At 35.6% G+C, this 24,000-nt stretch overlaps 1 protein-coding gene across 6 annotated transcripts in view; it reads left to right on the top strand.

Annotated features, from left to right (window-relative positions):
- The window catches only part of naaladl2 (N-acetylated alpha-linked acidic dipeptidase like 2), a 635,527-nt gene that overhangs the window by 195,347 nt on the left and 416,180 nt on the right, over window positions 1-24,000 (top strand). Inside the window, exon 5 of one of the 6 annotated variants that reach the window (XM_073916360.1) lies at window positions 11,914-12,058. The exons of the other annotated variants lie outside the window; for them this stretch is intronic. The gene's annotated coding sequence lies outside the window, so the exon portion shown is untranslated. The remainder of the gene's footprint in view (window positions 1-11,913; window positions 12,059-24,000) is intronic. 6 annotated transcript variants of the gene reach the window in all.

Below are 24,000 nucleotides of genomic sequence, written 5' to 3'. Positions count from 1 at the left end.
ATTACTAAGGCAAATATTTTTATTAATTTATGAATATTTTATAATAAAATGAACAAGTGTTAAAGAGACTCTTAAACTTGGTAAATAAAAAGTGTTACAAAGTGTGTGCAATGGTAAAGCGTATACTGAACAATCAAAGCAATCTATAAAGTGTGAATAATAATGATACAGTGAACCTCAAACACTGAATAGAAAACAAAGTATGATGATCAAATCTGAGGTTCAAGTAAACGAACTAGGCATCATTATTCAAATACATACTGTAACATTACAAATTGTAAAGTTGAAAGACAACATTACCCCCATGCAAAAAAAAAAAAACTCAGATGGGGAGCTAGTGGCTTGGATGCACAAGAAAAGAAACCAAAAAGCCAATCTGGTGACATCCTTACATTCTTTTTAATTTGCAGTATCATCACTGCTGTTATACAGCACTCATTTCCACTTGTCACACTCTGGGTGACTAGGTGACCATTAACCATTTTCTCAGTGAATGACAAACAAAAAAAAAACGCTGCAGCTATGATGCAAGTTTATAGAGAAAAGTAAAAATCGCTGCAGTGTTTAGGTGCGCAGTGTTTATCTCAGGTAATTAGTCTGCCATTATTATTGAAATGTGTATATTACATACAAAGTGTGAAGCAGATTGGTTAGATCTACTTGCATGAATTGTGTTGCGCTTGCGGCAATTAACTTATTTTATGAATTAAAAATGAATAGCAATGTTTTTCACATGTGTTGTTGCGATACTTTGTAGTGTGCAATTTAACATAATTGCCTCTTTGAGTTGCCAATGGAAATAAAACAAACACATACAAGAAATACACGTACGCCAGACAATTTGGCGCGGACCAACGGCCATTCTCACGTTCATTTCATTGTTAGTAAATCCAAACATGCGCGCAAAACCTGGTGTACGCAAAGTTTTTGTGTGTACGCAGCGTTGATACATGAGGTCCTAGATGTTTTTAACTTCGTGCACCTGGAAAATGTGCGTGGTTCACATGCGCGCTAATTGCACAACATGCACACGTCATTTCTATATACCATCATGCAAGTGATGCACTTCTATTGGAAATGGCAAACTTACACCCTAAGCTTATTGTCACTGCTTCCAAGGCAGACGCTCAGCAACCACATTTTAATAAATCTGTAGCACAAAAAATAATAAATAAATAACGCACACCGAAAGTACATACCAAATCTTTTTTTTTTCATCAATATTGACAATAGTGCTCGGTCAATAAAAATATCGATACCGATTTTATTGCTCAACCCTAATCACGTTTCTTTTTTTTTTATTGTCAGACCAAACATTTGTATTTGAATATATAAAATGACTGCTCTGTATTCATTTACATCACACGTTAATCACTTCCATACTGCACAGATGTCATTGTCTTTGCCAGTCATCATTTGGTTAATACCTCTGAAGTACACACATCCGCACATACACGGCTCAACCGTCTACCCATTGTCATGGCAACAGCTGCTCAAAGGCAGAAAAGGAGATATGACAGGTTCCTTATCAGCACAGTGAAATATTAAAGCTAGCAAAGATCTGATCCAGCCTCCCCATTCCTCCAAAACACTTTCTTCCCCAGCCATTTCATAAAGACTTGCTCCTTTCTCTGCTCCTCACTTCAGTGACGTCTTACATTGATTCAAAGCAGGATTGTGTTTGTCCTCTGTCTGTCTCTTTCTGAGTTTCCCCCCCCCTCCCCTAATTTTGTTGCCTCAGTCATGTCCCATTGTGTATTGTCTGCCCATCATGATGGATGAATTCAGTTCCTGATAACGTATTTGTTTCCAGTCAACATCATTTACCTTCCCTAAACACTTGTGCTTGTGTGTGTTTTTAAGCTTTGTTTGATCAGGAGAAGCTCTTGGTGGATTTTAGAAGGTCTGGCTGAATGCTGAAACTGTGGAGATAAAGATGACTGAATCAGTTTGTGTCAAAGTGAACATGGGCCCTGCAGACTTTTACAGGAGTCAAATATACAGTACAGTTGGACATGAGAGATTTTATAGCCTTGAAAATACACAAACACTTTGAATGAAAATCCATATTAATATATATATATATATATATATATATATATATATATATATATATATATATATATAGTATTGCTGATAATGCAAATAAATGCATTGTATAATCAAGGATAATATTCCAAATAAATCCAAATACATAAATAAGTGAATAAACAAAGGCCCAATCCCAATTCTATTTTTGTACACCTTCTTCTTCCTCTTGGCCCTTAAAACTAAGCGTGAAGGGGAACGGCTTCAAAATTTACCACTAAGAATTTCAAACCCATGTCTCTTATTGTTCTGTCTCCCAGACTACTCCTGGAATTCCAAAAATACCTGTTATAATACCCAAATATTTATCAACATATCTTTAAATTAAACTAAGGCTACTGCTCTTCCCAGATCTGATTAGTCCACTCAGGGTCTGCAGATTTAACTGTATTAAAATAGGCACTGTCCTTATAAATAAACTGCATAGTTGCAATCTGTGAGAGAAATGGACTTAGATTATCACTTACCAGTTTAATAATGATTTGATCAGCTATAGTTAGAAAACACGCAGTTTTAATCTTCTAAGCTAGGGCTAATTATATATGGCGCCATCTTGTAGATAGACAATGTCAACCCTCTTTTGTTAACGAAAGCTGTCGCGCTGTCTCTTACAAATGATGAATATTTTGAAATAGGCACTATCCTTATGTATAAACTGCATAGTTGCAATCTAAATAACTATATTCTCAACTAAAAAAGCCTCAAAAGTTCATGTTGTTGTCCAATGGCTGCAATATTTGTCAAACTGTAGTGAGTTTATTGATCTGCTGTCGCTCTATGTGGGCGGAGTAATACACAAAGGTGAAGAGGCTGTATGAGTGCTGTTATTGCAGAATATCACACTACAGTCAGTCAATAAATTTGATAACCAGACAGAACTGGTGTGTGTGTGTGGGTGTGTGTGTGTGGGTGTGTGTGTGTACATATATACATACATACATACATACATACATACATACATATATATATATATATATATATATAATGTATGTATATATATAATGTGTATATATATATATATATATATATATATATATATATATATATATATATATATATATATATATATATATATATATATATATATATATATACATGTATGTATATATATGTATGTATATATATGTATATATATATATATATATATATATATATATATATATATATATATACATACATATATATACATATATATATATATATATATATATATATATATATATATATATATATATATATATATATATATATATATATATATATATATATATATATATATATATATATATAAAAATATAATGTATATGTATGTGTATGTATGTATGTATTCATTTTTTTTGAACTGTGATCTTAAGTTTTTTTAGTTAGAATAGTTCCAGTTTTGGCTTTAGTACTAATCTATAATGTAATGTAATTAGTAATGTAAAGTAAATGTATATATACAAATAATGTAAATAATGTAATGTAAAGTAATGTATATACACAACTATATTAATGTAAGGCATCCTATAGAATATTCATTTAAAAGAGACATCTGTGAGAGGTACAGTTGAAATCAGAATTGTTAAACCTCCTTTTATCTAGTAAAATATTATTTACTGTCATCATGGCAAAGATAAAAGAAATGAGTTATTAAAACTATTAAGTTTAGAAATGTGTTGTGAAGTAGTCTTCTCTCAGTTAAACAGAACTTGGAGGAAAAAATAAACAGTGGGACTATTTATTCAGAGGTGTTAATACTAAGACTTCAACTGTATAACTATTTACTGTATGTTGAGAACTGTAAAGTTGAGGGCCAAATTATTATCTTTTATTTTTAAGGTCAATGTTATTCCCTTATGTTATCACCAATGTTGTTAGTTTTTTGACTGCTTGCAGAACAAACCACTGTTATCTAATAACTTGCCTAATCAACCGAATAGACATAGTTAAGTCTTTTAAATTGCACTTAAATTTGAACACCAGTATCTTGCAAAATACCCACTATAATATTAGAAATTGTCTCAAAGACTAAAGAAAATAGTTATTAGAAATTACTGACAACAATCTTCTCTCTGTATATGCATTCATGTTCGTTTACAGAGTATTGAGTCCACTTATGTAACTTCTTGGATGAACAGGACAATTTAAGACTTGCATCTGATCAGCCCTAAACACTGACAGTGTGAGCCGAATCGTTGCTCCAACACTTATAATCTCCTGACAGCCTCCAGCGCCTCATAGGCAACACGTTAGCGTGAAACAGAACTTAGCGATAGCAACACATCCCTTCACACGTACCATCTATCACCAAATCCTGCCTCACAAGGTTTCTCAAATGCCACACATCACTCATCATTCCCCCATATTTGCTGAAGAGAGGTCTCAATCTCACTGTGTTGTCTTTTAGTGGAGCTAGTCTTCTGTGAATAAAGTCGGTGGAGTTTAACAATGACTGATGCTTGTCAAGTGTATGGTCTGTCTAAGCACAGGCGAGTTCCCATGATGCACTGTGGTTCTCTCATTGAGAATGAAAGTGTTTAGGCAGATGACAGAAGCTCAGGATGATTTAGAGACTTACTTAAATATCATGGACACCGTGCTTCTATGGACTAGGATAAAATCTCCCCTTGAAGAAAGGAAAGAGAATATATGCATGCTTGTCAGCTTCGTTGTCTTATTTAAAATGTTTACTTGAGGGTTTATTTTAGTGGGCATTGCAATACATCAAACACGTTTGGAAACATTGGATTGGTTCTAGTGAAAACTAAATTCTCAGAAATTAGAATAACTGAATTAAACTAGGTTAATTAAACTAATCCAACCCACCCAGGCTCATTCTGAAAACGTATCACCATTTATATTTCTGGAGAGCGCCAAATTTGTCCAAGGGGCTAGGTTTTTTGCAGTTTTTGTTTTCGTAAACCGTAAAACCCGAATATGTAGTCAAAACGAGTCTCCAGTTAACTAACTGGTTAAACCAATCTGGCCAAAGTGACTCTCAAGTTAACAATTCAAAAGTTTAGTGAGTCTCCAGTCAATAATTAACTTGCTAAAATGATCCAGTCTGAGTTAATCTCCTACTATTTTTTATATTAAAACTACATGTTCAGAACTGCTTCTGAAACTTTAAATTACTGTCTGCCCTTGAACACACATTTTTAAAATTCACTGTGAAGCTGTTTGCTTTATATGTCACACTCATTCATTTCCCAGTCAGTCAAATAATTTTTTGATCTTCAATTTTTTTAGTGCTGACACGTTTCTAGTTACAGTCTACCACACCCAATATATTTTAATTAAATGTTCCTGCATATCATTTTCAGTCTCACTGTTTTTAAAACAACAGCAATAAAAGGCGAATGAGCAAAAATTCCTCAAATAGCCCATTTTTCCATCCAGTTCTTCGGTCCCTCTGGCCGGTTAATTGATTGTTTGCAGTTTGTAGTTCCCTAGTGTGAACCAGTGGTCTTTGTCTTCTGCATGAGTCAGCAAAATGCTATTGACCAAGCTATTACTTTTGTCTATAAAGTTAATAAGGGGAATATTTAAATCACAACAGCAGAGGCACAAAGATATTTGTTTGTGATCGGTAATAAACTGAGTGTGGTGTTGATTCGTGATTAACAACATGTATTTAATGGCGGCTGTATTACAAGACATGAACCACCACAGAGGCCTCTCTTTCTTTCTCTCTCTCTCTCTCTCTCTCTCTCTCTCTCTCTCTCTCGCTCTTTTTCTTTAAGCTCTCGCAAATGTGCCACTTGACTTATCACCGCTAAATGTCAAGTACATGCCAGTACTAGATGTGAAGAGTGAGATATAGGACTTAAAGATGTTTATCTGTTCACACAGAGCTGTAGATATTGCTAGATGCATTTGAAGCTTGAAGCTTGAAATTGTCTTCCGAAACACATAATACTGAAAATGGGTTGCTCTAAAATTATATATATATATATATATATATATATATATATATATATATATATATATATATATATATATATATATATATATATATATATATATAATATGTATAAAATTATATCAATATAAAATTGATATAATTGTAGAGCAACCCATTTTCTCGTCATTGATATTCAACTTTAATAGGTAGAACTGTTCGAGATATGAACAAAAGCAAATGCTGCATCAAAGTTTAATTAAAAAAATATTGAATGGTTGAAATCTTTATAATTATTATGATAAATTATAATAAAGGATTAGCTAAAAAATCTTGAATAATATTAATGACATGGTGCAGTTCCAGAAACTTACTTCTCTGTTCTTCCGTCAAACTTTACGGTGGGTTTCTTTTGACCGCCCCCTGTCGTTTTAAAGAATAACACAACGGCGAACTTGGCAAGTATAAAACCTTTGTCCGTTTTCGTGAGGTGCGCACACAGTCAGCAGAGGTGTGCGATGCAGCGCCAGGCAAAAGTGTAAATCAGCCTTAAGATGTTTTTTTTTTTTCTCTCTGTAGTTCAATAGTGCATCTAACCTGTCTTTAGTACTGTTTAAATTAAATACATTTATTTTATCACTAATTTTGTGATTTTTGCATTTTATCTTGCGTGTTTTTGTTATTGTTATATAGGTCTTAAATTTAATACTTAATGGTTTTAAAAAGGTCTTAAATTTGACATTATGATATCTGCAGAAACCCTGTGGGCCAGTTGGCGTTTCAGTGTGGAGTTTACATGTTCTCTCTGCACGTGTGGGTTTCCCCCAGGTACTCTGGTTTTCTCCCACAGTCCAAAGACATGCAGTGTAAGTGAATTGAATAAACCAAATTGGGACAGTATGTAAGTGTTTTATACTGAGCATTCACCGCATAGCCATATGCTGGTATGGTTGGCGGTATATTCCACCATGGCAACCCCTAATGATCGAGAAATAGGTAGAGTGAACAAATTCGGGAGAGCTCTCGAGACCGACCTGACCTACCAAGGAACTTTTGAACTCAGGGCTCTCTCCCGGGACAGCATGCCAAACATGCTTTATAATGAATTATCAGCTAAGTGTGAACTCCTGAAAGGTAATTATGACAAACTCGAGCATAAAATAAAAATTGCAAGATGTTAATACATCTATGTTTTTAATTCAAATTAATAATATATCATCAATATTGAATGCAAAGATGCAATTGAAATAATGTTAAATAATATAAATCTTTTATCATATATATTTTTTTATTTATATTTTTATCTCACTGTTTTTGGAGTTTGACTTAATTTTAATAATTTCACCTTTTTTCACTCTGAAAATGAAAGTGCATATTTGCTATTGCAAGTTTATATCTCTTTATTTCTTTATGTAAAATTGTGTAATTTTAAAACATTTTATGTTTGTGTTTTTCATGTTTTTTTTCTGTCTGTCTCTCTTTCTGTGTTTTTGTTTCTCTGTTGTGGATAGAAGGTTGCATTCAAACATGTATGACTGACTTTATTCTGTGGAAAACTAGAGAGAATATATATTTTTAGGAATCCTTCATTGTGTATCTCCATACAATGGAAGTCAATAGAGTCCAAAAATCTATCCTTTTGAGTCAGCAAGCATTTTTGAGAAGAGAAGAAACTTCTCAACTTCTTTTCGGATCAGTCTGTGGTTGAATATCAAACGTGAGGTCTCAGCTGTAGGCAGACAAGCGTGAAAGTCTCTTAGCCACGGCTGCTTCAGTCAGGTATTATAAACATCACGCTCCACTTTGCCCATACCTGAGGCGAACACCATAGATCGCAATCTACCCCCAAACCGCAGAGCTCCAGTACAGTTTCTGCTGGCCTTTCTACGGCTTTAAAGCCCCTACTGCTGCCACACCAAGCCTTGGTCTCTTTCAGTGACCCAATTGAGCTTTGCAGCCTGGTGATAGCGAGCAGTTTAAATGCCCTCCTTGTGCAAGACAATGCCTCTTCTGAGACATGTAGATTACCTTCATAAGTACTTTTTAGAGGGCATTTTTATGCTCATATTCACATGTTCTTGTTCTGTGCAGATCTTTTTTGGACTTGCAAAATGTTAATCTGTGACATACTGTACATGCGTATACAGTAAAAACAAAGAGCTTTTCGCAAAATCTTCTAAACTTTTATATTGCTAGGTTTAAGGTAATTTTGTGAAACATGTTCAGGAAGGATTATTGACTAAATAAAAAAGTGGAATACTTATTAAATTTATATTGCATTTGGATATGTATTCTTGCATGGTGATATTTGGCTTTTTTTATTTATGTTTTTTTTGTTGGTTGGTTAGATTATTACAATTTTTTTTTTTTTTTTTTTATCTGAAAATTGTGACACATTGGGCTCTATTTTGATGATCCATGCACAAAGTGCAAAGACCAGGGTGCAAAAGCAATAAGGGGGTGTCTGAATCCACTTTTGCTATTTTAGTGACAGAAAAAAATCCGCTTTGCGCCATGGCGCATGGTCTAAAAGGGTTGAGCTTATTTTCTTATTGAGTTATAGGTGTGTTTTTAGAATAAACCAATCAGTCTCATCTCCCATTCCCTTTAAGAGTCAGTTGCGTCGTGCCATAGCGCATTTGCTATTTACATGACTGACTTCGTAAGTGGAATAACTGAGCGTTTCACTTGCAAGAAAACAGTTAAACAGAGCATCTACAGAGGGGAAAGAGAGATGCGCCTCCTCATTATTTACTTTTACTTTCACTCTCGTGGATAGTTAAATGTGTTGTATGTACACACATCCATTAGCCTACATAATTAATTTAATTTGTTGAGCGCAAAGATTTGTTTCAAAACTATTTCTAAATTCAATTCTAATTTCCAGCAAACTAATAAAAGAACAATAATAATGAAGTGTGGTCAAAAAACTTTGTTATATTCTAATACACATGCTGTGCCCCATATGATCTAAAACCTGACAGGTGGGCAAATCTAAGCTTGTTTTTAATAGAACAAATATAAATATGCATATAATAAATAGTACAGCTAATAATAATAACATTATACAAAGGCAAATTGTTATTAATAAACTGAAAAAGCCCACCGAGATGAAGAAGACATGAAAGTATGTTTATGTAGGCTGGAAAATGTTTTGTAATATTTTAATCCTTTATATTTTTATCCTATTATGTATCCTTATTTTATCCTATGCTATACATCCTGCCTGTATTACGCAATGTGTAAGCGAGGCACACAACTTAAGCCAAGCTGAAACTAGCAAACAGCAATTGCGTCGTGCATTGTGCCAAGTTGCATCAGATGTATGATAGGGCCCATTGTAACTATTTTAGTTATGTCCCAAATGACACACTGTACAATTACACCCTATAGCCGAATTACCTTGTTTGTAAACATTTTCAGGATGATCGTGCATTGAGGTTGCAAAAAAAAAAAAAAACTGGAGCGCTAGCATCTAAAGCAAGGGAATGACATCTGATGCGGTACAGAGTTTGTTGTTGTCTTAGAAATAAGATATATTGATTACATGATACATATTATTTACATAATGATTTCAGTAACAGCTCGTCACCCAGTGATAAGCACAGTTATTCGCCTAATTAATGTTAAAGTGAGTGCCGTTTGTCTGACAGGTCCATTTGCGATAGCACCCTCCCAATGGATATTGAATAAGGCGAAATGGCCAAGCTTCCAGCCCCAAATATACAACTATCTCATTGAAACTCCAAGTGTTTTAACAAGAGAAAAGTTACAGGTCTACAAGTCTTTGGATGCCTACAATTTTGTTCTGCGTGGTCATGTGAAAGAAATAATGTTCCATGATTACCAGATTCAAAACTTTGTAGTGTTAAAAACCGAGGTTCTGCCTAGCCAAAGACAAGGAAAGAAGACGGACCTGTCAGATAGATAGATAGATAGATAGATAGATAGATAGATAGATAGATAGATAGATAGATAGATAGATAGATAGATAGATAGATAGATAGATGGATGGATGGATGGATGGATGGATGGATGGATGGATGGATGGATGGATGGATGGGTGGGTGGGTGGGTGGGTGGGTGGATCTATGGATGGATGGATGGATGGATGGATGGATGGATGGATGGATGGATAGATAGATAGATAGATAGATAGATAGATAGATAGACGGACAGATGGACAGATGGACAATTGTACAGACAGTCAGAAAAACAAGCTTTTAGATTGATCTATGAATAGTAGACAAACTTACAGTATAATCATACAGTGTCTCATCCCTCTGCAAGACTCGATAGGAAAAATTGTGATGCCTGGATTGGTTTGGTTGATAGCATAAACAGCTCACTTGACCAGATGCAAAATGTTTTAATATCCAAAGGTTGGACTCAATAATGCATGCAGGTTGTGGCTAGAAGATATAGTGTGCATGACTGTGGTATTTATTGCTTTTATTATCATCTGCACCTCCTTTATAGGTTTCTTATTCTTTCATTTTCTCTCTGAAACAGCCTTTAGAGTATGCTCATTTCTTTCTTCTGATGTAAAAAGTTTTATGTCTGGGATTTCATTATCCCCTCTGAAAATGTACAGCTTGCAGTTCCACCTTTGTTCCACTTGCGGTGATTTGATCACAAATAGATTAAACAATCTGCAGTCGTCATGCTACCAGGGAAAATGTTTCTAGTTTTGCGACTTACACTCTTTGAATTCCTATATTTGGGCACAATAGATTTCAATTTATTCCTTGCTTTTTTTTTTTTTTGTCTTTTTCAATTGACAGTGATTAATTGCATTGTGAGGGAAACTAAATCTCATTGCTCGTTTTTATCAAATGCAAAACAAACTTGTTTTCTGTGCCTTAAATGTTTCATAATTTCCTGTGAAATTTCAGACAATGAATAGGAATATACAGCAAGGTGCGGGAGAAATTAACTGTATGAAAGTTAAGGAGCCGTGAAATTAAATACTATGGTTTTCTTTTTGCGTTCACAGCTCATAGAGACAGATTCTCAGTTTTTTCAATGCAAAAATGCAAAAGCTTTGGGTCTGAAAGGATGAAATAAACAACATTAAGTGATGTCTATATCATGTTTACTATCTGGATTTGCACCGTGCAAGATGACTATTTTCCTAAATTAATTACCAGCAATTAAAACCAATTACTACTTCTCTTTATTATGTTGGGTAATTTAATTTCAATTGATTCTTTGTACAGTGTATTACCACAACAAGTGTATTAAAAGCAATTTATGACACCTACAGTTGTTTTACATGACCTAAAACATGCTCCGATAGTTTTAGAATTAGCCATAATTTTTCTCTCCTAACAAATTAGCTGTACATTAGAACAATGTAAACGCTACGTTATTCATCATGCTCACATTAATCACAGAGTTGAGGTTAATTATAAAACAGCCAGATTCATTCGTTGAACAAGTAGCAAAATCAAATATTTATTAATCTGCTAATCAATTGCATTAGATTGAGGCTCATTTTCGAACTCACTAATTGTTTTTCATTGCTTACAGTTGAGGGAAGTGAGCTTTTTGGAGCGCTAATTCAATTTATTCCCATCCGCGGCTGATGATTAATGGAGCGAAGTGGCTAAAATCTATCACACATGCGGAGGTGATTATTGCATTATGTACTTCTGAATAAACGCAAGGTCAGTGGAGCCCCATGGCAGCTCTTTATTCCCTCTGCCGTCTTTCATTTGCACAACACGGGTTCATTGCCACCCCAGCATCATGTTTACTCCTTAGGGGAATTAAGAAAAAAGATAGAGATTAAGTGTTTGTCGAGAGTAATTAATAGAGTAGATACGGTGCCTTGCTAAATTTTTGTTGCTGTTGAATGTATCTAGTGTAAAAAATCTTGCCAAAATGGCTCAAAGTTTAGTAGTGTAAGCTGAAGTAAAATAAGAAACCTTATTTTGCAGACAGAGCCTGTAGCGGAAAAGGCCGTGTGAGGTGACCCCTACCATAACATTTCAAAGCGAACTTTGGAACAAGATAGGAAAACATACCTTCACTTAGGACTGGAGGGAAGAAGAGATTTCTCCTTAAACATCCACACAAAAAGCGGTATGGCAGGGTTATTTTTGTGCCCGTTTTCTTTTATTGTTAGAATTTGAAAAAAAAGGGATGCATATTGCTTTTGAAAATGATTTTAAACATTGTAAACACTTGAGATTCACTTTCTAGTTTGATCAGCAACATAATTAAAATGCTTTTTTATTGTATACAGAGCAGATCTTCTGTTATGACTGACATTACATGGTTACTGGACCTACAGGTCACAGAATACATTAGCTTAGGCTAATTATACCTAGTGGATATTTACACTTCAGTGGCATTTGGAAATTGATTTTGCATGATGCTGCATGTACAGTCATTTTATTGCAGGGGTCACCAATCTCAGTCCTGGAGGGCCGGTGTCCTTGCAATGTTTAGCTCCAACTTGCCTCAACACACCTGCCTGATTGTTTCAAGTATCCGCTTGTTGAGTGTGACGTCACGCGAATCGGCTTCCGGGTCCAATCGCTCGATCAAACTGAATGGGGAAACTGATGACATGGTAATAATAAACATTTACAAAGTGATTTGATATTTTAAGGCTCCTAAAAACCGGGATGCTTTTCGTTTGCGTTTATCGTCAGCGTTTTACGAGACGTTTTTTCGGATTCAAACCCAAGCGCTTTTCACTGGCATCAAGCTGAAGAGTATGCTAAATCACTCTTTTGACGTATGATGGTCCTGCACAACTTAAGCTTCTGACACCCGCTTATAACACAGAAGAAGAGGAGGAGAGGAAGTTTACACGCTTGTTTATAAAGTTACTGGTGACTCGAACAAGCATGGATGGTTTAAGCAGCAGCTCTAGCGATGAAAATATGATTATTGTTCACCAGAGCAATAAGCAGCTCCACATTCATATCGCCTCTGGGCATCTTCTTCAATGTGTGCTTACATTGACAGTTTTGTGCTTGAGCGCTTCCCAGTGCTGTTTACTGTAACTTCAGGAGCTCCGTGCACGTGAACAAAAGTGCGATCTAATTGGTGGAGAAGGTTTTGATGCGGCGAGGCGTTTTTTTTTTAAATGACGCTTTAGCGCCTGGTGTTTTGCGCGTTGGTGTGCACAATCACATTGAAGCCCTTTATTTAGTCACGAGGCGTTAAACGTTGATGGAAAACGCGAGCAAAAAACATCTCGGTGTGCACGGGCCTTTAGAATGTCACAATCACAATATATATGTCCATGCCTAATATTCGATGGCCAGAAAGTGATTCATTTGTTTATAAATTGTTAAAATGTTGCATGGGCGTGTTGGTCTATGGCCATGTCCACACTAATACATTTTTGGTCCCACTTTATATTAAGTGGCCTTAACTACTATGTACTAACATCAAAAATAAATACAATGTACTTACTGTGTTTATAATGTATTTGAGAACACTTGTGGTGCTTTTGAGTTGGGTTATGGACAGGTTTGGTGTAAGGGATGGTCAACAGTGTATTTACAAATGTAATTACATACATGTATTTAATCAAGCATAAGTACACAGTAAATACATGTATTTACACAGTAAGTATTACTGCATTGTAACAAACTATTAATTCCTGTGTAAGTACATATTAGTTAAGGCCACTTAATATAAAGTGGGACCAACGAAAGTGTTACTTTTTGAAAACACTCTCCAAAGTGGACAAATTTGAAGATGATGCTTTTGTGTTGTAGTATGGACTGTGAAAACAGAGACTTTAAAAAACGATGACACATGTCATGTGACACAGTCATTTTACTAATTAAGCAAAAATGCTGGACCACATCGCGTAGCATTTTATTTTTTTGGAGGGTCTCAACAGTACTACTCTTCCATGCCCGCTTTTCTTTCCAGAATCTACCCTGTGTCTGTATGTAAGCCTTATATCCTTTAATTTCATTGTGATTATGAGTTTAGTGATGTTGTCCTTACTGCTACTGCCCAACACTGCCTAGAAAAAACAATGACATTCAAACAACTAAACCATCACTCACTCCAAGACACTGCCCGTCCATCCAAGCAAGGCATCCACCAAAATATGTTTTGTCCCTTTAATGTGGCAATCCTCCAAGTTGTAATCTGCAAAACTACCAACCGGTAAATCCAACATTGGTAAGGATTTCGACAGATTTGGATTGTGGTCACAATGCATCACCACAAGAACATCAAAATCTTGAAGCACCCAAAGCAGCACTGATGCCTGGGTAGTTCAACTGATAAGCCAGACATTTCCTAGAAAATGAACATCCGGGATGAGACCCTATCATCTCAAATGAAGTTGCTACAAATAAGGAGAAGACGAATGCATTTGAGCTGAAAAACTGACAAACAAAATGTTATTTAACCCCTTCCTAACAGAAAAAGGACAGGACTAGAAAGATAGAGAAGTTCACAAAGGCTCGAACCCCAAGCAGTGACAGGGCGACTTCACCAAAAGCACATGTTGTATAGGGAAGAGTCTTACGTATACTGGTGCGCCCAGTTACAGCACAATTAGTTGGACCTGCAAACTCAAAATACAACACACAGACAAGCAGAAGTGTCATCAAGTGACACCACATAATTTTTTTAGATCATGTTCTGTAATGCCTAAAGATGGACTTTCTTCCCCATGCTTAGTTTCAACATCAGCAGATTAACCTGATCATGTCTACATACCTTAATGCAGGCATTAAGTGTCATGTTAGAATTTGAAGTGAACAGATCTACCTAATAAAGTTGCTAATGAGTGCACATCCACACCACTAGGTGGCAGAAAGTCCAAGAAGTGTGCAATGTAAGAGTGCTGAGTGCATCTTTAATTTTGACTAGACAAGCAAATACTTTACAGGTGGAAAAGAAATATATTCTAAAGGTTATGTTGTCTGGTTATGTATGACGTGCATGCGAACACTTCCTTCAGAAGAAGATAAATACTCAAAGGTGGTTTGTACGCAGGTAGTGGCTGCAAGGGGACTATTTGCTGAGAGAGCTCTCTCTTTCTCCCTCTGGGGAAATGCTTCATTCCTGCAGCAAAATGAATGGCCAGAGAATATAGATTTCTCTAAATGATCCAACACTCCTCAGCCAGAGAGGAGCTATCAGCTCTCACTGCACCTGACACTAGAGCTTCAAATCATGGCTTTCCAAGCAGAAGGACTCTCTCCATGATTAAAGACATGTTTAGTGCTCTGAAATATGACCATCCCCTGTATCATTCTCAATCTCTAAGAGCATGAATAGTGAGAGAACTGTGACACGAGAGGCTTTAGAGGAGTGATAAAGAAAAGCTGTCTGTTCTCAACTGAGCCCTCTTATACTACAAAGTATTTGTCATTGTTTCATAACACATGGCATTCATGCAAATTTCAAAGCCCTTTGATGGTTCTTGAGAGTGTAGAGTTGCAGCCATTTTTGTAAGTGAAGCAGGACTGTGTCTGGGGATAGGGTCAAAATCACAGCCATTTTGTGGTTTGTAGCTACTATGCTTGTCTTATAGAACCAAGTATAGTCATAACAATACCTTCCTTACTTCCAGGGCGGTTTACATCAAAGTTGAGATTTAGTTGCACCATGTTGGTGGGTTGTTAGCCCAACACTCAACCCACAACCTGGAGGATCAGGATATAAGTACACTACAGACCATTTAGATGACCTAATTTACTTATAATGCATGTGATTGGACTTGTTGGGAAACCGAAGCACCCAGAGGAAACCACACTGCGACACCGAGCCGTCCTAAAAACCAATACCTACACTTCTAAAACATTTTATTGTGTTATATAGCATCAGCGTACTGCAAAAAAAAGCACTTTATATCAAGTAATTTTCAACCAAGGTTTAATTTAGTAATATAATAATAATAATAATAATAGTAATAATAATACATTACATTTAAATAACTTTATTTATTTGTTTATTTATTTATTTATTTGTTTGTTTGTTTATTATTATTATTATAATTATTATTATTATTATTATATGACACATTTCTAATACAATTTATTATATAATCAAATCAATATTATTACATTTATTAATATCAATATATTAATATATTATAATATATTAATATATCTTTAAATTTTAAACATCAAAAAATTGAAAAGCTGCTTAAAAACATGTGCTTAGTTGGTGGTTCCTTCCGCTGTGGCGACCCCGGATTAATAAAGGGACTAAGCCGAAAAGAAAATGAGTGAATGAATGAATGAATGAATGAATGACCACTCAAAAGATGTAAATACATACTATTGTAAGTCCACATTACTTAAATTTATTTAGTTTAACTACTTAGTGTGCTAAAAAGTTGGTATTACTTGTTTAAAGTTAACTGCACTTATTTCATTAGTGATAACAGCTATAGCTTTTTTACTGTGTAAAAAGACCACCATTGTTTTATATTCAAATGAGTGGCAGGAGGTGCTTGGTAATTGGACATCCTCTGTGGGCTGCTCTTGTGAACCTCACATTGGGCTAAAATTAACATTACATTCCATTCCAAGGTTTTTTTCTTTTTTCATTCCTAAGTTTAGAATTTTGATTAAGATAACTAATTATTCCCTTGTTGGGTTACTCGGTGGACCATTTGGGAGCTAGGTCAATCAGTCTGCATTCATCTTCCTTTATTTCTTCCCACCATCTTGTGCACTTCAGAATCAGTATCTGCCTCTGATGTGAGTGCCTGTTGACTCCGAGCCATCTTTCCACTCTGCGGGCCGATACTTTGTATTTATGCCCTAACGATGGCATAATCAATTTAAGAGTTTGTCTTGGGTCATTATTACCTGCTGCAGAGCCATCTGTTGGCAAGGTCTGAGGGAAACCGCTGCCAGGTAGCTGGAGCATTGAAGTGGATTGAAACGCAGGGGTCTGTAACATGGGGCAAGAGTAGAAAGCGGTGGAGGAGGATGCCCACTAACCAGATGGCCAGGGACAAGAGCATTCTCACATTGCCAAATAGCCCTGAACTTATTTAAGGGTACATTCTCGAAATATAAATAGACCTCAATAAACTGCTCAGACTATTTAAGTAGAAGATTTTTAGTGATTGTTTGCAACTCTAAGGAGCCTATTGGGCATCTTTGGAGCAATTGTGCTAGTGTTAGAACATTTGGTAGGGTACTAAAATACACCTTCAGGAGGTATATTTGGTTTAAGAAATCTGTGTTGAAGTTAAAACCAAGTAATCTGTGTTGAGACTTCAAGACAATGAGAAACAGCAAATGAAACAATTGAGGAAACTAAACAGTCACTAAACAGTCTATTTACCGGACCAGATTGGCGGAGCAGTAATAACATACTATTAAACATGATATCATATGAACAAGTCTGAAAAGACTGCAGATTGTATTTAGAAAAATGTGTTTTTCACATGCATTTTGGGTGAAATCAACAACAAATGATTCAGAATTTACTCTGCAGTCTTAATGATTGTGTGAACAGTTTTAATCTTGTGGCTTTAATAGTACACAATGCTTGTTAACAGCTGAAAAAACACTAATATTGGATCAATTTGTTTACAATGCTGTAAAATTTTAACTATTAAATATTGGACATGCTGTTTCGTTTGCTTTGGTTCACCTCAGACAATACAGAAACACACACTTTATTATCTGACGGGAAGACACACAAGCTTGCCCGATCTCTTCGTCAAGACCCTTGAAACTCCAGTCACCAGTCAGCTCCGTGACATGACGGCCAATTACACCTGCCTAACACATCACAGTTGAGTCAACAGCCTGTGTGTCACGTCCATCATGTGTGTGTGTGTGTGTGTGTGCACATATTTTCTGTGTGCATGATTGCTCGGGTGTATGATATATTTTTGTTGTAAAAAGCCCTAGAGGTTGGTCCCGCTGCATCAAAAAGATCCTTCATTATTTCCGTATGTGTTTGCCAGTGATGTTTGACAGGCTCTGTGTCCATCTAACAGTGCGATACAGATGGGGAAGACCTCATTTGCACCAAAAGGTGACTTTTGTTTGTGACAGAGTGGGGAGATAATGACTGATCTGTGTACACAGAGACGCCGGCGTAGTTTTGCCTATATATAGACACTCTCTCCTTGGCTCAGAGTGACTTTAAAGAAAAAGAACTTGATAAGACGAAGCCTTGAGGGAACGCAGACTGTGCAAGCGCTGTCCTCTTTGATCATTGGTCTATCTGTGATCATTAATAAATATTCAGAGATGATATCAATTGGCGAATTGGACTAGACTATGGGAGCCTATTCTGTTTCGCTTTATAATTGCCTTCACATCAAACCTGGTTATACAAATCAACGCTCGAACCAAATTTGTGTGATAAACCAGGCTGGATGCCGAATTAGGTATCCAACTTTCATTACTGAGTCTCTAGCAAGCCAGTGCTATCTGATTATACGCTGATACAACAAATGAAGCTATTGAGATTACTAAACAGTCTAGCGTCATCACAGACACACACACACGTGTATTCAATTTGGAATAAAAAAAGGCCCAATGTCATGTTTTGTATTGGCATTTAATGTGGCAGTGTCAATTTGTGATGAATGGCAAAGATCAAAAGCTCTCTAAATTGTGGTGAGAGACGACAGCAGTCTGTTCTTTAGTGAATGACCAGGCCGGAAATACGACCTTCAGATTAAATGGGATTCAAGGTCGGGGTTTCATTGTTTGGTCAAACATGCTTGAGTTTGTCATTCCGCAAATTGGGGCGGATGGCAGTGTATGTTCTTTCTGATAGCTAGGCATTGCTCACTTTCAAAGATCACTCACCTCGATTGTAACTTTATCATAGTCTTTCAAAGTTTAGGTAAAGGGAGGTTGTATCTGTCTGTCTGCCTATTCATTGAATATATGTCCTCTTATATTTTTTTATATAATAATAATAATAATAATAATAATAATAATACATTTCTTTTCATCTGAGTGCTAAAACATGAAAGTAATGTTTAATTGTTAAAGAGCCTCTATTTTGCATTATAAAACGTCAAATTATTCTAAAAGGTGCGTGCACCTTTTAGAATAATGGCTGATATCTGGGAAGATGCGAATGTTTATACTGCGGTCCCGTCATGTGCGGTTCCGAGAAGGACGGTCACGCTGTCTGTGTAGTGAGTTTATCAGACCGGGTCACCCAGCCTCAAGTGCAGTCTCTGTTTTTACTCTAAGATGTCAACTGGAATAGTTTCGTAATGCGATGCATGCATCGAACTGACATAGCAACATATAAATGAATGACAGCTCCAACCTGAAAAAAACACGTAGTGGTAAGTGGCAAAAGTATTCCAATTTGAACCTTATTAATGGTAACTATGGGATAGCTAAAGGGACTGCTGTTTAATGGAATAACTGATTAGCCCTGCACACATTAGTTATTTAACCATTAAAAATATAACATTTAGTCATTATTTTTAACAATTATTAACAGAAAGAAGATTTTATCAACACTTTTTTAAAGTATTAATAACTCATTTCTAATAACTAATTTATTTAACTCATGATCCCCCATCTCGAGTTATTTTGTATGATAGTTAAATTTTTTTGAAATAAACTTCCAAAAAAATATATATAAACTTAATTTTTTCCTCAGATTCTTTCTCAAAGTTCTTCCCTCTTAGTCAAAAACCTGTCTGATGGCTCATTATGCAGCTCATTATGCGGTTCCCTGTTTTCTCAGGTGTGAATCACTGCATTAGTAATGATAGAACACGCCTTCTCGTATAGACCATTTTTACTCAGAAAGTGACTTAGAAATTTAAATTTATTATATTGTTTTCTGTGACCAGTAAACAAGATGATTCTCACATCATTTTGAAGCAAAAAAAAAAAAAAAAAAAACTCGGCTACAATACAAATGTCAAATTTTAATTTTGGGGGTCTACAACAACAGGCTGATATGCATGCAAAGTCAAAAATGCACTTTCATTGTCTTAAAATATGCATTTTTATACCCAAATATCCCAATGACTCCCATATATCCCAATGATTCCAAACATAACTAATATTAAAGGCTTGGACATTGAAATTGTTGACACGCATAAATATCTAGGGGTTGTTATTGATAATATGTTTACATTTCAACCTAACACCCAGGCTGTATATAAAAAAAGTCCCACAAAGACTTTTTTCTGAGGAAACTTAGACCATTTCAGGTCTGTACCTCTATTATGACGCTGTTTTATAAACAATTTATTGAATCTGTTTTATCTTTTTGCATTGTAGCTTGGTACGGTAATCTGAGTGTGTCAAGCAAGAACAGGTTGAGCAGCCTGGTGAAGGTGGCAGGCAAAATCATTGGTTTTAACCAGACTGGTCTAATGGTAATCTACCATAACTATGTTCTAAGGAGAGCTCAGGGTATCCTATGGACCCCGGATCACCCACTGTACTCTGTATTTCAGCTGTTGCCATCAGGACGTCGTTTTAGGGTTCCTATTTGCAGGACAAATAGAACCAGATATTCTTTTATAATGGTGGCCATTACGTCATTAAATGAGTCCAGGGGGGAGGGGGATGTTTCTATATACTGATGTATGGATGTTGTGTGGTAATATTTTATTATTGTGTACATGGAACTTCGCCTGTGTTATGGTACCTTGTTGCAATTTTAGTTTCCCTAACGGGATAATAAAGCTGAGTCTGAGTCTGAGTCCATATGATTCGTTTAGTGATTCATTTGTTCCCAAATACCTCCCTTGCATGTTGCTAATCCACAGTGATTGGTCCAGTAATTACGTCTGGTGCAGAGGCGGGTAGTAACGAGTTACATTTACTTTGTTACATTTACTCAAGTAAAATTATTGTGTAACGTGTACTTTTTGAGTACATTTAAACACGTGTACTTTTACTCAAGTAAATTAATAGAGAGAAAAATCCTTACTCTTCGCTACATTTGGCGGTGTTCCTCCGTTACTGTCAAATGATAATAAATATGATCCATATATCTTGTTTGCAAATATGGCAAGGTGCCGCATTGGAGAGGTTGTGAGGTTGCTATAGAGACGCGTCTCCCGCTTTCGGTTAGAGTGCGTGCACCTTTTAGAATAATGGCTGAATTCTGGGAAGATGTGAATGTTTATACTGCGGTCCCGTCATGTGCGGTTCCGAGAAGGACGGTCACGCTGTCTGTGTAGTGAGTTTATCAGACCGGGTCACCCAGCCTCAAGTGCAGTCTCTGTTTTTACTCTAAGATGTCAACTGGAATAGTTTCGTAATGCGATGCATGCATCGAACTGACATAGCAACATATAAATGAATGACAGCTCCAACCTGAAAAAAACACATAGTGGTAAGTGGCAAAAGTATTCCAATTTGAACCTTATTAATGGTAACTATGGGATAGCTAAAGGGACTGCTGTTTAATGGAATAACTGATTAGCCCCGCACACATTAGTTATTTAACCATTAAAAATATAACATTTAGTCATTATTTTTAACATTTATTAACAGAAAGAAGATTTTATCAACACTTTTTAAAAGTATTAATAACTCATTTCTAATAACTAATTTATTTTAGTCTTGCCATCATGACAGTTAATAATATTTGACTAGATATTTTTCAAGATACACAATATTTTTCAAGTAACATTTAAAAGCTTAACCAGGGTAATTCCACAAGTTAGGGTAATTAAGCAAATCATTTTGTTCTGTAGACAATCAAATAAAATATTGCTTAAGTGGGTTAATAATATTGACCTTTAAATGGGTTTAAAACAATTAAAAACTGCTTTTATTTTAGCTGATAAAAGACAAGACGTTCAAGAGAAGAAGAAAAAACATTATAGGAAATACTATGAAACTTTCCTTGTAATTTTTTCATCAGATAGTTTTTTTTACTTTTACTCGAGTTACTTTTAAGATTGTTACTTTTACTTGAGTAAAATTTTCCGCAAGTTCTTGTATTTTTACTTGAGTATAGATTTTGGGTACTCTACCCTCCCCTGGTCTGGTGTCTTAGACTGGGTTCAGGGCGAGACTGAGAGAAACGCCCACCATGGTTATGAAGTAGCCAGAGAACAGAGTATATGTGTGAGCCCAATGTAGGAGTGCATTAAAGCAATGCTGTTTAACACCAGCATATACTCTATTCTTAACCATAACCCCACGTTTTAACAATGACACATTTAGTATTACTCCGCAGTGGCAAAACTTGAACTAAATTAAAAATTGACCATGCCATGCATGTGTAGAAACTGATGGTGGCCATAGCAATGACAAACTCATGATCCCCCATCTCGAGTTATTTTGTATGATAGTTAAATTTTTTTTAATAAACTTCCAAAAAAATATATATAAACTTAATTTTTTCCTCAGATTCTTTCTCAAAGTTCTTCCCTCTTAGTCAAAAACCTGTCTGATGGCTCATTATGCAGCTCATTATGCGGTTCTTTGTTTTCTCAGGTGTGAATCACTGCATTAGTAATGATAGAACACGCCTTCTCGTATAGACCATTTTTACTCAGAAAGTGACTTATTGTTTTCTGTGACCAGTAAACAAGATGATTCTCACATCATTTTGAAGCAAAAAAAAAAAAAAAAAAAACTCGGCTACAATACATATGTAAAGATATTTGTGTATTGCTGTACATCCTGTGTGTATTAAGCAATTTAGCGTTTGGACCCACATAGGCATATAACTAACACGCTCTGCATTGTACCTTTTAGATGGTCAATGACGCAGTCAATTTCAGTTCCTCAAAATAGCAACACACCAACAATGCGCCTTAACACACCTCTATTTTAGACCAGAAAACCCATGAGTCCACAAAGTGGCGCAAATGGATTTGCCCTTTAAAACAACGTGGAGCAAAACATGAAAATTAAGGTTGTGCTGGTCTGAAAAATAGCAACAAATCGCTCTAAATACATCTTGTGTCTTATTGAGCCGGGCTCCTATTATGCAACCCACTTTAGTTAACATGTTTTTTATCATGAGCAAACATAACTATTTTATTGTTAGAAGAGTGTAAATTCATGTATTCATATGATTTCATTCATACAAAAACCTACAGTTTTTCAAAATAAATATGCCCCTAAGCCCCACCCCTATACCCAAACAGCATTGGGGCATTAGACAATCATACTAAAACATATGAATGAGATTGTAGAAATTTACACAAATTCAGTTAGCCACTTAATAAAAAAAGTATGAGCTGCTATCATATTGTGTAATTTTTTCATGTTATCAGCATATAATCAATAATGCATCATAAATGCTATTCATCACAACATGAGCACCATTAACCCAGCAGGAGTCAGTGCCTTTCTAAAAATGGGGTTACCAAACACACATGTACATGTTTTGCATCTCTTTGTCGACACACTGGCTTTGAGCTCTTCAAAAGAAGCAGCCAAAGGCGTTTAGAGAGAGTTTTTTTTTTCTTTTATAGTTTACAATGTAAATTTCTTAGCCTTGATAAATTATTCTGTTTAACAGTTGCACAGTACCAGATACACACACACTAAATGCTTTAAATCTTTTCTTTGAAGTTGTATGCACATGACATCATTTCTGAGGGCTAATACTCGGCCCTATAGCTGGATGAGGTGTTTTAAAAAACAGCCCTCATCCTTTTGCGCCCCATGGTACTAATTAACTAAAACAATGGCTTTTTACTGTTTGTTTTTCAAGTCTCAATATCCTATAAAACCCTAAGCCCATAAGCGCATCTTCTCAAATTCCCAGTTTAAGTCTCTGTTTATAATAGGGGCCTATGGGACAAAGTGGAAAAATCTTTGAGTCTCTGGATCACCTGGTTTTAGATAGAGATTGTGTTTTATACTCCAGTTTACCACGTTATTGATTTTCACCTACAAAGCAGGGAATGTTTGGTCATATCTTCACCACCATTAGCAGTAGAGAGCCTCAATGAAGGGTCATCATTACTCCTTTTCTGCATTTTGTAGAGTTTTAATGAATAATTGTTGATATAATTCAGGTTTTAATGATCTGAGTGCTTGCTGTAATTTAAAATGATTCTATTTAAAATGATTGGGCTTTTTTTTAGTTTGGCAAATGTG

The sequence above is a fragment of the Danio rerio genome, chromosome 11, assembly GCF_049306965.1.
Source record: "Danio rerio strain Tuebingen ecotype United States chromosome 11, GRCz12tu, whole genome shotgun sequence".
Lineage (NCBI taxonomy): Eukaryota > Metazoa > Chordata > Actinopteri > Cypriniformes > Danionidae > Danio > Danio rerio.
This window is presented reverse-complemented; position numbering and strand designations above follow the sequence as displayed.